Consider the following 16,943-nt stretch of genomic DNA (forward strand, 5'->3'; position numbering starts at 1 on the left):
GAAATAAAGTTTCATCCTCGAATTACGCAAGGACTTCCAATAATCTGCTGATGAGCAGACCGTCCTTCAACTTCAGCTTCAACTGTCTTTCTACTGCCTCATCTCCATACACGACTACGTACTTCATTTACAAAGACGTGGAATGTGGAAAAAAATTTGCCGAATAAATTGCAACTAATAAACTTATGCATTTTATAGTAATAATTACCTAATGCGTGAAACGTCAGGCAGATTAAAACAGCCCAACGGACAGTCCTAGTCCGGCAAACAGTTTTTATCTGTCAGAACGTTTCAAATCAGCGCACAGTCCGCTTTAGAATGAAAATTCATCTTGCAGTCTTTCGTGTGATTACGATTTGTTTTTGAAAAGAAGTCAAGCGCTCAACCTATATTTCCTCTACCTCAAAAAAGTGTTCTAGGTAAAAGTACCAATTCTTACGAAATACATCGGACATCGGACAACTTCATAGTAAATGCTACTAGTAGTTTTTTGAAAAAACGAATAGTAATGTCCACCTTCAGCGTAACTTTATTAGTAATAACCACAACACATATTGTGTAAAAGGTTTTCTCTGCGACGAGACGCTTCTATACGCCACAATGTCTGGATACAAAAGAACAAATTATAATCATCTTCATCTACGACCTCATCGAGGATCGGCCAGTAAAGATGCGAAGCACAATAGCGTTTTAAATTGCCATTAGGACTAGTAAATGTATGCAAATCTATCAGAGAGGTATTTGTGCTCCAAATACATTATTTTCATAGTAACGTGATACTTTCAACTAGTCTTCTTGGGTATGGGTCCACAAGCGCCATAAATTTCTTAAAGGGAGTCACTTTCCTGCCTAGTCTGTTCCTTCATTATGGAATAAACACTCTTATTTAATTACTTAACAAGCAGTTAATTTCATCTCATTCAGCATTAGGAAGCTTCATCAGAATACAAACTGTGCATATTACAGAGAATATCCTTTCTTCCGGCAGTGTTACTCCACCAAGGTATGCAGGAGAACTTATGAGATGTTTAGAAGATAGAAAGTGAGCTACTAGCGCAACTAAAGCTGTGAGGGCGGGTCGTGAGTCGTGCTTGGATAGCTCAGCCGGTAGAAAATTTGCCTCCGTAAGGTAAAAGTCCCACGGCCCGGCTCACAGATTTAATTTACCAGTGCCGACTCCGCTGCAGAGTGAAAATTCATCCTGGATACGTGAAGTTTTGTTGCTAAAAACGTTCGTTCTCACGACTATTCTTTGTGTACGAAGTTTTTCTTCATTGACGTATATACACTCCCGGAAATTGAAATAAGAACACCGTGAATTCATTGTCCCAGGAAGGGGAAACTTTATTGACACATTCCTGGGGTCAGATACATCACATGATCACACTGACAGAACCACAGGCACATAGACACAGGCAACAGAGCATGCACAATGTCAGCACTAGTACAGTGTACATCCACCTTTCGCAGCAATGCAGGCTGCTATTCTACCATGGAGACGATCGTAGAGATGCTGGATGTAGTCCTGTGGAACGGCTTGCTATGCCATTTCCACCTGGCGCCTCAGTTGGACCAGCGTTCGTGCTGGACGTGCAGACCGCGTGAGACGACGCTTCATCCAGTCCCAAACATGCTCAATGGGGGACAGATCCGGAGATCTTGCTGGCCAGGGTAGTTGACTTACACCTTCTAGAGCACGTTGGGTGGCACGGGATACATGCGGACGTGCATTGTTCTGTTGGAACAGCAAGTTCCCTTGCTGGTCTAGGAATGATAGAACGATGGGTTCGATGACGGTTTGGATGTACCGTGCACTATTCAGTGTCCCCTCGACGATCACCAGTGGTGTACGGCCAGTGTAGGAGATCGCTCCCCACACCATGATGCCGGGTGTTGGCCCTGTGTGCCTCGGTCGTATGCAGTCCTGATTGTGGCGCTCACCTGCACGGCGCCAAACACGCATACGACCACCATTGGCACCAAGGCAGAAGCGACTCTCATCGCTGAAGACGACACGTCTCCATTCGTCTCTCCATTGACGCCTGTCGCGACAACACTGGAGGCGGGCTGCACGATGTTGGGGCGTGAGCGGAAGACGGCCTAACGGTGTGCGGGACCGTAGCCCAGCTTCATGGAGACGGTTGCGAATGGTCCTCGCCGAAACCCCAGGAGCAACAGTGTCCCTAATTTGCTGGTAAGTGGCGGTGCGGTCCCCTACGGCACTGCGTAGGATCCTACGGTCTTGGCGTGCATCCGTGCGTCGCTGCGGTCCGGTCCCAGGTCGACGGGCACGTGCACCTTCCGCCGACCACTGGCGACAACATCGATGTACTGTGGAGACCTCACGCCCCACGTGTTGAGCAATTCGGCGGTACGCCCACCCGGCCTCCCGCATGCCCACTATACGCCCTCGCTCAAAGTCCGTCAACCGCACATACGGTTCACGTCCACGCTGTCGCGGCATGCTACCAGTGTTAAAGACTGCGATGGAGCTCCGTATGCCACGGCAAACTGGCTGACACTGACGGCGGCGGTGCACAAATGCTGCGCAGCTAGCGCCATTCGACGGCCAACACCGCGGTTCCTGGTGTGTCCGCTGTGCCGTGCGTGTGATCATTGCTTGTACAGCCCTCTCGCAGTGTCCGGAGCAAGTATGGTGGGTCTGACACACCGGTGTCAATGTGTTCTTTTTTCCATTTCCAGGAGTGTATAAATTTCTAAGCGCTATTCATCTGCCCTCACTACGTTGCACAACTCATCGGTTAAATCGACTTTGCCGGAACAAGGATCAGTGCAGTCTGTCCCGTTTCCAAATTGTGTTCTGGAATTTTCATGAATATTCTAAGACATTCTTTAACATTTAAGAACATTTGTAAAATAGCCGACCGAAGTGGCCGTGCGGTTAAAGGCGCTGCAGTCTGGAACCGCAAGACCGCTACGGTCGCAGGTTCGAATCCTGCCTCGGGCATGGTTGTTTGTGATGTCCTTAGGTTAGTTAGGTTTAACTAGTTCTAAGTTCTAGGGGACTAATGACCTCAGCAGTTGAGTCCCATAGTGCTCAGAGCCATTTGAACCATTTTTAGCCATTTGTAAAAGCTCGAGATCGTTATGGGATAATATCGAAATTTTTACTACATAGAGGCGAAAACATTCAAAACGATGGCGACTGTTTCAAACACTCATATCTAAAACAACCACAACGGCTACCACAGCACAACCACTATGGTACACAACGGTGAAACCAAGGATAACACCAGACACAAAATCCGGTGATGGGCTTCGTGTAGTTTCGGACACTACCAAAGCTTTCTGAAGGAATCTGCAGACTTCTTGTGGCATACCCAGTTTGCTTAGACCTTTTCTCTGTGTTTAGATATTTAAAAAATGTTCCTAGTAATTTGTAAAATACTTAATTATTTTTGCTGGGTGATTCTACATAGACTATTGCTGGGAGCAACAACGCCAGTGAGTGATGGAAGATTCAGCCAGGAACAGTAACAACCCGATTCACAAACTTGGGAGTTATTAACTCGTTCAGAAAATATGTACTAGGTACAAACTTTTGATAAATGCAGCTCATTCGGCCTGGTACTATCAAAAATATCTCACCTTTTACTACCTTACTGTGCTGACAATGACAGAAAGTTCCAAGTTTTTGGGTTTACAAACTGATAAAATCTTAAACAGTAAAACCGTATAACAAATCTGCTAAAACATAAAATTTCTGCTCAACAGAAGATGTGTTCCCCAAATACGGATCGGTTCTCTGTCTTACGTTCAATGATGAGAGCAGCGTTTCCTTTCAGATAAACATTTGTTGTCATTAAAGAAGGTCGCACGTGATAATATGTATACTAGAATCAGCATAAGACTCTCCAAGTTATTAAATAGTGGCTTACGTAAGGTTCGTGAATCAATACTACATCGGAGCCACTTGACATGCTTTGGGCTGAATTGTCTCAGACCGTTGCCTAAGATGATACCAGGGATGGAAACATACAAGGTAAACCCAGTGGTGAGTACATGCATGCCATTGGAGCTTTCGATCTATCATCCTTTTCACTGATAACTTCATATCAGTTGTGAATCAAGATTTACGATTTTTATTGTTACTTCCACTCTCATCGTCAGGAAAAGAACTAATGTTGCCGCTCTTTCCTTTGCCGTGAATGCCTTGTGAGGAATACTCAAGGCCTTTTGCCATCGGTACCGTGAAGGTCCTAGCCAGAAGTGAGAGAGTGCGCTGCGCCTCCTGTTTCCGGCGCCTAGCATCTCCATGACAACGCGTTGACGTCACTGGTGACAGCAGGCGTACGGAATGATTATTTATTAGCACTGGAAGCAACCACAGTTCCAGGACATAAGATATAGGCCTTCTGAAGTCATTTCTTCTGTTTCTCTATTGTTTTCGAGGCACTCAAACAAACACTACCTTACACACTGCTAACCTTCAAACTTGCCCCGTTATTTCCAGAAATAAACAGTACAGTTCCGTCTGGATCAATGCCGGAAATTCCTCGAGAGAGTACGCCGTCTCGTGACTCCGATGCGGCAAACAGCTGCTGTACGGAATAGTTGCCTTCGGAATCAGTTTTTTATTTATTTTTCTCTCGTATTTCTCTGGATTCGTCGCTACAGTGAATCACCATCAGTTTCTAGGTGCAATTAAAATAAATTCGTGCAGCGATATCTAAACGCACCAAAGTTTGGCTTCTAAATGAAACCACTCTTAAATTTATATTACGTTTTTCACGTACAAGCTATATTCATTAACACATACTCAGATATCAGTAGACGCGCTCTTTGAATAGTGACATGTGGTGGCTGGTATCAAATATGAGCAATACATGTTACATCAAACTTTCTAATGCATATGGGAGCAACCCAAATTCGTGCACTCGGACACCAAAGAGCGATTTGTCGCTTGCTAACAATACAAAAAAGTCTAACAAAATTTTGTCCCATGAATAATTTCGGTTGGAAATACACTCCAGGAAATTGAAATAAGAACACCGTGAATTCATTGTCCCAGGAAGGGGAAACTTTATTGACACATTCCTGGGGTCAGATACATCACATGATCACACTGACAGAACCACAGGCACATAGACACAGGCAACAGAGCATGCACAATGTCGGCACTAGTACAGTGTATATCCACCTTTCGCAGCAATGCAGGCTGCTATTCTCCCATGGAGACGATCGTAGAGATGCTGGATGTAGTCCTGTGGAACGGCTTGCCATGCCATTTCCACCTGGCGCCTCAGTTGGACCAGCGTTCGTGCTGGACGTGCAGACCGCGTGAGACGACGCTTCATCCAGTCCCAAACATGCTCAATGGGGGACAGATCCGGAGATCTTGCTGGCCAGGGTAGTTGACTTACACCTTCTAGAGCACGTTGGGTGGCACGGGATACATGCGGACGTGCATTGTCCTGTTGGAACAGCAAGTTCCCTTGCCGATCTAGGAATGGTAGAACGATGGGTTCGATGACGGTTTGGATGTACCGTGCACTATTCAGTGTCCCCTCGACGATCACCAGTGGTGTACGGCCAGTGTAGGAGATCGATCCCCACCCCATGATGCCGGGTGTTGGCCCTGTGTGCCTCGGTCGTATGCAGTCCTGATTGTGGCGCTCACCTGCACGGCGCCAAACACGCATACGACCATCATTGGCACCAAGGCAGAAGCGACTCTCATCGCTGAAGACGACACGTCTCCATTCGTCCCTCCATTCACGCCTGTCGCGACACCACTGGAGGCGGGCTGCACGATGTTGGGGCGTGAGCGGAAGACGGCCTAACGGTGTGCGGGACCGTAGCCCAGCTTCATGGAGACGGTTGCGAATGGTCCTCGCCGAAACCCCAGGAGCAACAGTGTCCCTAATTTGCTGGTAAGTGGCGGTGCGGTCCCCTACGGCACTGCGTAGGATCCTACGGTCTTGGCGTGCATCCGTGCGTCGCTGCGGTCTGGTCCCAGGTCGACGGGCACGTGCACCTTCCGCCGACCACTGGCGACAACATCGATGTACTGTGGAGACCTCACGCCCCACGTGTTGAGCAATTCGGCGGTACGTCCACCCGGCCTCCCGCATGCCCACTATACGCCCTCGCTCAAAGTCCGTCAACTGCACATACGGTTCACGTCCACGCTGTCGCGGCATGCTACCAGTGTTAAAGACTGCGATGGAGCTCCGTATGCCACGGCAAACTGGCTGACACTGACGGCGGCGGTGCACAAATGCTGCGCAGCTAGCGCCATTCGACGGCCAACACCGCGGTACCTGGTGTGTCCGCTGTGCCGTGCGTGTGATCATTGCTTGTACAGCCCTCTCGCAGTGTCCGGAGCAAGTATGGTGGGTCTGACACACCGGTGTCAATGTGTTCTTTTTTCCATTTCCAGGAGTGTATGTGTCAAAGAAACAGTAATCAAATGTACGACACGTACCTTGATTCAAAATCTGTAGCAATTAGCGTTGCGCTCTACCGAAACTACGGTCCATTACGTAAATGACGTAGTAAATGGTAGGAATACCCATAATATTAGTAACGTCGGTAGAGAATGAAACGTAAGCGAATGTTTAAGAGAGAAACTGAGAGCCGAAGCCTTCTTTTTGCTATTTTGCCTCTTTCGATATTTGTTTTGCACGTAATTAGAACAACACGTCATGCAGTGTTGGACCATTGTGTATTTCATATCCTTATAAAATATAAATTGTCTTTTATAAGTAATAAAAATTAGTTGACAGCGTAACTCTCCGCTTTCATGTAATCAAGCCAATTACTTTAGATGCAAGTACAGTTTACATACACAAACATAAAAAAATATATAATTATTGTTTTTATTTTGTACGCAATAGAACGTTCTTCATCGTGATCAATGGCAAGAGTTTCCTGTTATTAGTGATAATGCAAAAGTTTTTTATGACTGACAGGAACATGTTTTGTATAAGTTCGACGAAGTATTGAAGCGATATTTGATATATTTTTATTTTGCAGATCTTTTTATCTTATTATCTTTTCTTAGGAAATAGCGTTTTAGAGCGCTATATGACGAATTTGTATTGTTTTATGTATTTTTACTACAACACCTCTCTGTTTCACGTTACAAATCAATTTTTCAATGCAAACTCAATCAAACTTTTACAATTTCTATTTTGCTATGAAAACTGTTAATTCTTAAATAACAGACAGCAGGATAGCTCTTTAGAACAAAAATGTTCTGATGGTCACACGGCCCTTTACATAATGTCACTCACTTTCTAGACAGTTTAGGGCTACCACTTTCTAGGGGAATCTATTGGTAGCACGACAATGATCGCAAATGTAAAAAATGCCCTCGTTATGAAGCAACGCCTGATAGATATGCAAACATCTAGCTTACAGGTAATGCAGGTACGATCTTAACGACCAAAGCTACCGTAGTCTACGCTTCCTTACGTTAGTTTACGGTAGCCTCCCCAAGTTTCGCCACTCTACTGGCAGTGCTGCCGACTTTCTGCAGCCAGCACAGTAGCTCAGCGTGATTGTTCAGAGGACTGGTCGTCCTCTGTAACGAGAACTGTGTGAGACATAGAGTGACATCCGCACAGAATTGCAGAAGAAAACAGAAGAAGGAACAAATAGAAACGAAAGTGCAGGGGATAATGTTTTACCGGAGTTTGAAAGTTAGATTCCTGTTGTGGATGTACTTTTTTGATTTTCTGATTCTGTCTGTCCAAAAACGCTGTAGTACAAACTGTTTCTTAAACAATACCCATCTTAAAATGACAGTTTTGTTTAACTTTAAATTAGCAGTTATTGGTCAGACATGTCAGAAATTTTCATGAAGAATAATAATCGTTAAAAATAAATTACTTGTCATAGGACGGAAACAATACCAAAACTTATTATTGGGGGCATGTTATATGTCCATGCCAGGAGCGCTGTGGTCCCGTGGTTAGCGTGAGCAGCGGTGGACCGAAAGGTCCTAGGTTCAAGTCTCGCAGGTTCGAATCCTGCCTCGGACATGGATGTGTGTGATGTCATTAGGTTCGTTAGGTTTAAGTAGTTCTAAGTTCTAGGGGACTGATGACCACAGATGTTAAGTCCCATAGTGCTCAGAGCCATTAGAACCATTTTTGTCCATGCCACGTTGAATAAGGGCGGCCAGAGGTAATATTTTAAGACATTATGTGTTCTGTATAATATTTGTTGCAATTGTCCTATAACGAATGACAAGCCAAATACCTCACCGAGCAGTGTAAAATCAGAAAATAAAAAAAGTGATACCTTGAGTACTGCGTAACAAACACCGTGAAGGAACGATATCAGCCGCCATTAGTCTGCGCCATTAGCTGAGCCATCTACCCAAGGTCTTTAGGAACAATGACTACGACTTTAGTCAAATAATAAATGAAGTGCTCTCATGGAAGAACCACAATAAGACCACCGACAAGGAGCAGGAAAATAAACTTAGTTTTTTTTTACCGTTACGTGGCTACCTGTCGGCAAGATAATACTTGCTGAGAGGACACAAAATCAGAGAGATCTTCAGACGTCCGTCAAAGATCGGGCAGTTACGGACACCAGTTAAAGCCACGGCAGGTCTCAAAGCATTTCGGGTCAACAAGATGCTTTGCCAGTGTAGACAGTAACGTCGTACAAAGAGTGCGCACTGTAGAACAATGCAGGAAGGAGCACGAGAGGTTTCTTCGCCTACGCTATCCCAAAAATTCGCTTTAGTTGATCATGCCCTAGAAAACGGTCACCGCATAAAACGTGATATTCACCATACCCACACCGTGCCATCGGATCGCTGCATTGCGTACCGTGATTCGTCACTCCACACAACGTTTTTCCACTGTTCAATCGTCCAGTGTTTACGTTCCTCATACCAAGCGAGGCGTCGTTTGGCATTTACCGGCGTGATGTGTGGCATATGAGCAGCCGCTCCTGCGTGAAATCCAAGTTTTCTCACCTCCCGCCTAACTGGTATAGTACTTGCAGTGGATCCTGATGCAGTTTTGAATTCCTGTGTGATGATTTGGATAGATGTCTGCCTATTACTCATTACGACTCTGTCAGTCAACAGACGAGGTCGGCCTGTACGCTTCTGTGCTGTACGTGTCCCTTCACATTTCCATTTCACTATCACGGCGGAAACAGTGGGCCTAGGGATGTTTAGGAGTGTGGAAATCTTACGTACAGACGTATGACACAAGTGACACCCAGTCACCTGACCACATTCGAAGTACGTGAGTTCCGCGAAACGCCCCATTCTGTTCTCTCTAACGGTGTCTAACGACTACTGTGGTCGCTGATATGGAGTACCTCGCGGTAGGTGGCAGCACAACGTACCTAATAGGAAAAACGTATGTTTTGGGGGATGTCCGGATACTTTTGCTCATATAGTGTTCCTCGACCGCGGCCTATCAGCCAGAAGCTATAAGTGAAGTATCACCCTGTATTTTTATTGGGCGGTTGCTTGAGTTCCTCCTAAATACTTAATGTCAGCGATACTGGGGGAGAGGTGTTCCTCACTCATAAATGCAAAAAGGTATTTATTAACAGTAAATAATATACTCGATTCACGTTTTTTAACTCATCAGTTTTTATTTCAGATGTTCTCTTTGCGAGAATTATATGTATTGTTAATCAGTGTCACTGGAAAATATTTCTGTTACTACAAATACGTCTGCTTCGCTGAACAACAGAGAGAGAACTCATCACTTCAGGTTTCCTTCGTTTGATTCGTCGAAGAATACTTTAAGTCAGCAACTGGAATTACTCTCGATAAAAGTACTAACAATTCGACTCTTGCCAATTAGGGTGAGCGGGTGGGGGGAGGGGATGGGGCGGGGGGGGGGGGGGAGTAGGGGCGTCTGAGAGCGATGCGAGCGAGGTGTATGAGATCTTGCAGGGAGCCGACGGCAGCGAAATCAGCTATTTATCGATTGCTGACGCCGTTTTGTGTGTTACACCTCTGCCGGCCGGGGTGGCCGTGCGGTTCTAGGCGCTAAAGTCTGGAATCAAACGACCGCTACTGTCGCAGTTTCGAATCCAGCCTCGGGCATGGATGTGCGTGATGTCCTTAGGTTGGTTAGGTTTAAGTAGTTCTAAGTTCTAGGGGACTGATGACCTCAGAAGTTAACTCCCATAGTGCTCAGAGCCATTTGAACTATTTGTTACACCTCTTCGCCATAACTTCGTGTCTGACTTTACTGACTTGACGAACAGACCAGTTATTTATTTTCATATAATTTAAATAAGAAATTAAATCATTTATTCCATTTATTTCTTTTCTTTTCGTGATGGGTGTGGAACCAATATTGCACTGGTGTACGCAGGTCAGTCTAGCAGCGCTCGAACGTGCGTATGCGCTTGGTCGACCAATCCAACGCCATCCTGTACCGAACAACGTGGAGGCGCTATACCACAATTACGCGTAATACGCCAGATCTACCATCACGCATTCATACAAACTACCAGCAATTGAAGATGCACTCTGCTGGCACTTATCATGCCCAAAAGGAAACCTAATTTCTAAAAAATTACTAAACGACTACTGCAAAGCGAAAGCCTATACTTCGACTGAAAAGTAATCGTGACATTCGTGCTATTGCTGGCGTCATTCTCTGTGGTACGTTTACTTTTTTTCTGTTCACTTGACTTCTTATATCTCTCAGCTTTTTACTTCTTTCAGTCCTCCTCGGATTATGTGCACTTCTGTTGGATTAGTACACACCATTAGAAATATTATGTTTACCATAAATTAACTCACAAAATAATTTGGCTCCGAAGATTGCTGCCCGTCCTTGTTTGGGCAACAAACATTAGATACAATATTCTTGAGAAAATTAAGCAATGTTCCAATAGAAATATGTACTATCTCCCATGTTTATCGACCTCGTTTGCCTATCGGACAACATTCAAAATTATTTTTGGTGTTAAAGTATTTCTCTTTTTCAGGAAACATGTTCTTGCTGTCGCCATTCTACATCTACATTACTGGCCATTAAAACTGCTACACCACGAAGATGACGTGCTACAGATGCGAAATTTAACCGACAGGAATAAGATGCTGTCATGTGCTAATGATTAGCTTTTCAGAGCATTTACACAAGGTTGGCGCCGGTGGCGACACCTACAACTTGCTGACAGGAGTAAAGTTTCCAACCGATTTATCGTACCCAAACAGCTGTTGACCGGTGTTGCCTGGTAAAACGTTGTTGTGATGCCTCGTGTAAGGAGGAGAAATGCGTACCATCACGTTTCCGACTTTGAAAAAGGTCGGATTGTAATCTATCACGATTGCGGTTTATCGTATCGCGACATTTCTGTTCGCGTTGGTCGACATCCAATGACTGTTAGAAGAATATGGAATCGGTGGGTTCAGGAGGGTAATAGGGAACACCGTGCTGGATCCCAACGGCCTCGTATCGCAAGCAGTCGAGATGACAGGCACCTTATCCGCAAGGCTGTAACGGATCGTGCAGCGACGTCTCGATCCATGAGTCAACAGATGGGGACGTTTGCAAGACAACAATCATCTGCACGAAGAGTTCGACGACGTTTGCAGCAGCATGGACTATCAGCTCGGAGACCATGGCTGCGGTTACCCTTGACGCTGCATCACAGACAGGAGCGCCTGCGATGGTGTACTCACCGACGAAACTGGGTGCACTAATGGCAAAACGTAATTTTTCGGATGAACCCAGGTTCTGTTTACAGCATCATGATGGTCGCATCCGTCTTTGGCGACATCGAGGTGAACGCACATTAGAAGCGTGTATTCGTCATCGCCATACTGGCGTATCACCCGGCGTGATGGTATGGGGTGCCATTGGTTACACGTCTCGGCCACCTCTTGTTCGCATTGACGGCACTTTGAACAGTGGACGTTACATTTCAGATGTGTTACAACCCGTGGCTCTATCCTTCATTCGATCCCTGCGAAACCCTACATTTCAAAAGGATAATGCACGACCGCATGTTGCAGGTTCTTTACGGTCCTTTCTGGATACAGAAAATGTTCGACTGCTGCCCTTTGCCAGCACATTCGCCAGGTCCCTCACCAATTGAAAACATCTGGTCAATGGTGGGCGAGCAACTGGCTCGTCACAATACGCCAGTCACTACTCTTGAACTGTGGTATCGTGTTGAAGCTGCGTGGGCAGTTGTACCTGTACACGCCACTATAGCTCTGTTTGACTCAATGCCCAGGCGTATCAAGGCCGTTATTACGGCCAGAGTTGGTTGTTCTGGGTAGTGATTTCTCAGGATCTATGCAGCCAAATTGCGTGAAAATGTAATCACATGTCAGTTCTAGTATAATATATTTGTCCATACCCGTATATCATGTGCATTTCTTCTTGGTGTACTATTTTAATGGCCAGTAGTGTATCTACATTTCACATCATCATTATTTTGCTGTCATCAGTTTGTTTTGCCGCCACGTAGGAAAACTCGTCCGCTTCTTTCACTGTGATGTTTGTTAATCGATTTCTCTCGCCATCAACCGATTCAGTTTGACTTCATTCTAAATGCTTACGTTTGTTGATGTCCGCTTATAACTTGATTTCCGAATACAATCCATTGCGTTCAACTGCTCATCTAAGTCCTATGCCGCCTCTTGCAGTATTACAGTTCCATTGTCAAATATTAAAGTTTTTATTTCTTCTCCCTCAGCATTAACTATTTTAGTAAATTTCTCAGTAATTTCCATTAGTACTTTCTGCATGTATAGATTAAATAACTTGGAGGTTAGCCTGTAGTCTTGTCTCACTCCCTTCCCAACTACAGTTTCCCTTCCAAACGCTGCGACTGTTAGATCTGCAGTCTGGTTCCTATCTACGTCTAGAAGTTCGTCCCCTGATTCCATCCTTGATAATGTCGCACTTCCACACTGACAGTCTGTTATGCATTATTACCCCTCTGTTTCTTTTGCGAAAAAAGAATGCCTTTGAAATTACTAGAAAATGTCCTCTTCGGACAACAACTGCATTTTAAAATGTGTCGTTTAGACCCTATATTTTATCACAGGGGCAGAATGAAAACTATCTGGCACGTGGTATCGACTTTTACAATGGCCAACGAATTGAAGCGGCTAAGGCGGTTTTAGGCATGCCGTTTACCTTCGTTGATGACCGACTGCCGGGAATGAAAACTGCAGTTAACGGCACGCATTCACCTAGTCGCCGTCTTTGTCTATTCAGAAAATCTCCCGTAACGCCCAGCTCGTTATGTGGTGGCCATCTCTTCACGGCACGGGCGAAATGAAATTCGGATGACAATCAGTGCTGCTACCGACGCGGTAGATGCAATGTTGTGCGTGTATATATACACGGAAAAAATGAGCTACGAAGATAGAGAGATCCACATTGTTTTTAAACAGTTCCTTCCTCGCATAACACACATACCGGCGCGCGCGGGCACACACACACACACACACACACACACACACACACACTCACACACAAACACATCCTCGCGCGCACGCTTGCACACACGCATGTATTTTTATTCCTTAGTAAAATAATGTGCGAATAACCTGGTGGCTACATAACAAAACGGTCAATTGATGCACGAAAGAAGGGCATACGAAACTGTTAAGAAAAAGGAAGTACTACGGCAACAGAAATCACTTAGCCCGCATCTCGTGGTCGTGCGGTAGCATTCTCGCTTCCCACGCCCGGGTTCCCGGGATCGATTCCCGGCGGGGTCAGGGATTTTCTCTGCCTCGTGATGGCTGGGTGTTGTGTGCTGTCCTTAGGTTAGTTGGGTTTAAGTAGTTCTAAGTTCTAGGGGACTTATGACCACAGCAGTTGAGTCCCATAGTGCTCAGAGCCATTTGAACCATTTGAAATCACTTATGAACGAAATCAACAGAAAAGTCAAAGAAGCTAAGGCAAAATCACTACAAGGAAAAAGCGAAAAAGAAAGTCGTCGGAAGAGTAGTTCAAGTTGCGAAAAGACAAAATAATTTTAGGAAAATGTAAAATCAGAGACATATTCGAATATGACAGAGCTTTTGATGATTTGTGATCAAATAAAACAGACGGGACGGACAACATTCCCTCGAATTTCTAAAGTGACAACCATACAATTATTAATTCTATAATGTGGAATCCGAGGCTGGAACCATTCCATCGGCTTTTCGGAACACTATTACAGTCACTCTCAAACACAGCAGCCACGTATCAATGTGAATCTTTTTCAACATCCGATCCGTCACGAAACGGAAATCACAGTGAAAATCAAAAATGTATTAGTTCCAACATTTAGCTACATCTTCTACTAACTTGTCTACATTGTCGCCACTCCGACTTAAGACATTAGTCGTAACGTGATGACAACTTTTTAGTACTTTTGTCATAGATGGCAGCCGTCTGTTTTTCCGCCAATTCCCTATGCTGGTTCGCAGCTCGTTGTCTGTGCAAAATGCTGTCCTCTTAGCCAGCGGCTCATGTGAGTGAAGAGATGAAAATCAAACGGACTCAACTCCGGGCTGTATGGTGGGTAATCAAACACTTCCCATCAAAAATGGTGCAGGAGCGTCTTCGTTGTACCTGCAGTATGTGGCGGAGAATTTGTAAGTAGACTGTTTAGATTTTTATGTTGGTAACACCACGTAGCCCTCTGTATGATAATCACTGACTGTGCTGTGCAGTCTGTGGCTAGTTGGACTCATTGTAGGAATATTCGCTATTGTAGTGTTGGGCAGTTGGATGTGAACAGCACGTAGTGTTGTGCAGTTGGTGAGCCGTTAGCAGTGGCGGATGTGGGGAGAGAGATGGCAGAGTTTTGAGAGCGGACGATCTGGACGTGTGTCCATCAGAAAGAGTAAATTTGTAAGACTGGATGTCACTGAACACTATTAAAATACATTGTTCTCCATCAAAATCTTTCATTTGCTAACTATGCTATCAGTAGTTAGTGCCTTCAGTAGTTAGAATCTTTCATTCAGCTGGCAGTATTGGCGCTCGCTGTATTGCAATAGTTCGAGTAACGAAGATTTTTGTGAGGTAACTGATTCATGAAAGGTATAGGTTATTGTTAGTCAGGGCCATTTTTTGTAGGGATTATTGAAAGTCAGACTGCGTTGCGCTAAAAAAAAATATTGTGTGTCAGGTTAGTGATGATCAGAATAAGTAAAGAGAGAAATGTCTGAGTACGTTCAGCTTTGCTCAGCTGTTTGAAAATCAAATAACGTAAGAGGTTTATCAGCACAGTCATTTATAATTTTTCTAAGGGTACGTTACAAATTGACATGAAGGAAATGCATGGCAGTTACTTTATTTGGACTCCATGAAAGCAGGCGAAACCATTCAGCACGCACTTGACACTTGGCGGAGGCACTATGTACTTGGAATCTTTACGTGCTCGTTCTGCGCTCACAACTCAAAATTGGGACTTTACGCGATAGACGGGCGTATTAACGACACTACGCAACACATCTGCGAAAAACTTCACCGGATTTTCACTGTGGTTTTAATTTCGCCATCGATTGGAAGTTGCAAAAAAAAAAAAAAATAGCTTGACATTTCCTGCATCCAGGTAGGGGAACAGAATAGTACACGAAATAAAAGAGAAGGAAACTAAAGATCTGTGCAGTGCACGGTTGTTCAGCGGTATGTACTGGCAAAGTTTTCTCGAACTTCCAGCCAACTCAAGAGGCTACAATCTCATGAGCGTTCGTGCTAGTGCTCCTCGGTCGTTGCCAAGTGGTGACTGTCGTGAGGTCGCTGGTGCCGTTCTTAGCGGTCGTGCTACCGCCCCTGAAGTCGCTGGTGCCCAGTCCAGCGCCGTATCAGGTAACGTACTCGTCGCAATACCTCCGCATGCGATCCATGACTGTGTTTTACTTCTTCCATTGTCGACACGATGGTGCTAAGGCTTCCACTTTTCATGAAGTTTCTGGTTCTTGGAAGATTGAGGGTCTGACAGAACGATCATCCTTATCCAGATTTGAAACACACTGGAGGCGTCTGTGCCACCTAACTCACTGCTTCATATGGTGGTGCACTTCCACCAACTCAGCATGGATTGTTGGGACATTGTTCCACTCTTAATGCACAAACGATTTACCGACGATACTCCCACTTCACCAATGAGCTCCTCCAAGGATGTACTGAGATACTCAACAGCGGGAATTTCAGTGTTTATCAGGACTGCAACGTGTATCAGTAAACAAACAAGAAATTACATAACAATTTTTTGGAGATGACAAATCAAACTGATAGTATCAGAACACTACGTAACATTCAGCAAACCTATGTTTATTTGGTCAGGAGTCGGCTTTCTGCTTCTTAGACCATACTAAGGTGACAACTGAATGTCGCAACCACAACTAAAATTGTTGTGAGACATTATTTGTACAGAAGTTCCAAAATACCGTAGAATGATTGTATGGGAAAACATTACATTTTTCTTACATAGAAATAATTGCATCAAATAAAAGAGGATGGTAAATAAACAAAGATTTTATGTGGAGATACATGTAACAGTTGATGAGAACGGCAGAGACTGGTGTGCATAAAATCACATGCTAGCAGTGATATAAAGTTTATATTGGTTGAGTCAGGCAGATCTCTGGTAGTGACTTTATTTGAAAATGAGGGAATCTGGAGAGTAGGGGATAAATATTCAACATTTGTGATCGTCTTTTGACGGAGACCATTCATGTGACGTAGAATGTGAATATTTTCATTCTGTTAAGAAACATGGCCATACTGTAAATACTGGAAATCAACAAATACATGACAAAGACTATACTACTGAATGATTAGACTCTATATTCTTTTCCCCTTCGTTCAGTTAAGTTTTCATTACAAATACTAGATTCATATTGTAAATGCATTTTGTTCCTCATGAGCTGTTAAATGCCTTACAATATATTGATAAATCAAAACATTGCATAAAAACAAGTGATCAGTTCCCAGTGCTGTGAAAGGTGGAAAACA

Source organism: Schistocerca americana, chromosome 1 (assembly GCF_021461395.2).
Source record: "Schistocerca americana isolate TAMUIC-IGC-003095 chromosome 1, iqSchAmer2.1, whole genome shotgun sequence".
Taxonomy (NCBI): domain Eukaryota; kingdom Metazoa; phylum Arthropoda; class Insecta; order Orthoptera; family Acrididae; genus Schistocerca; species Schistocerca americana.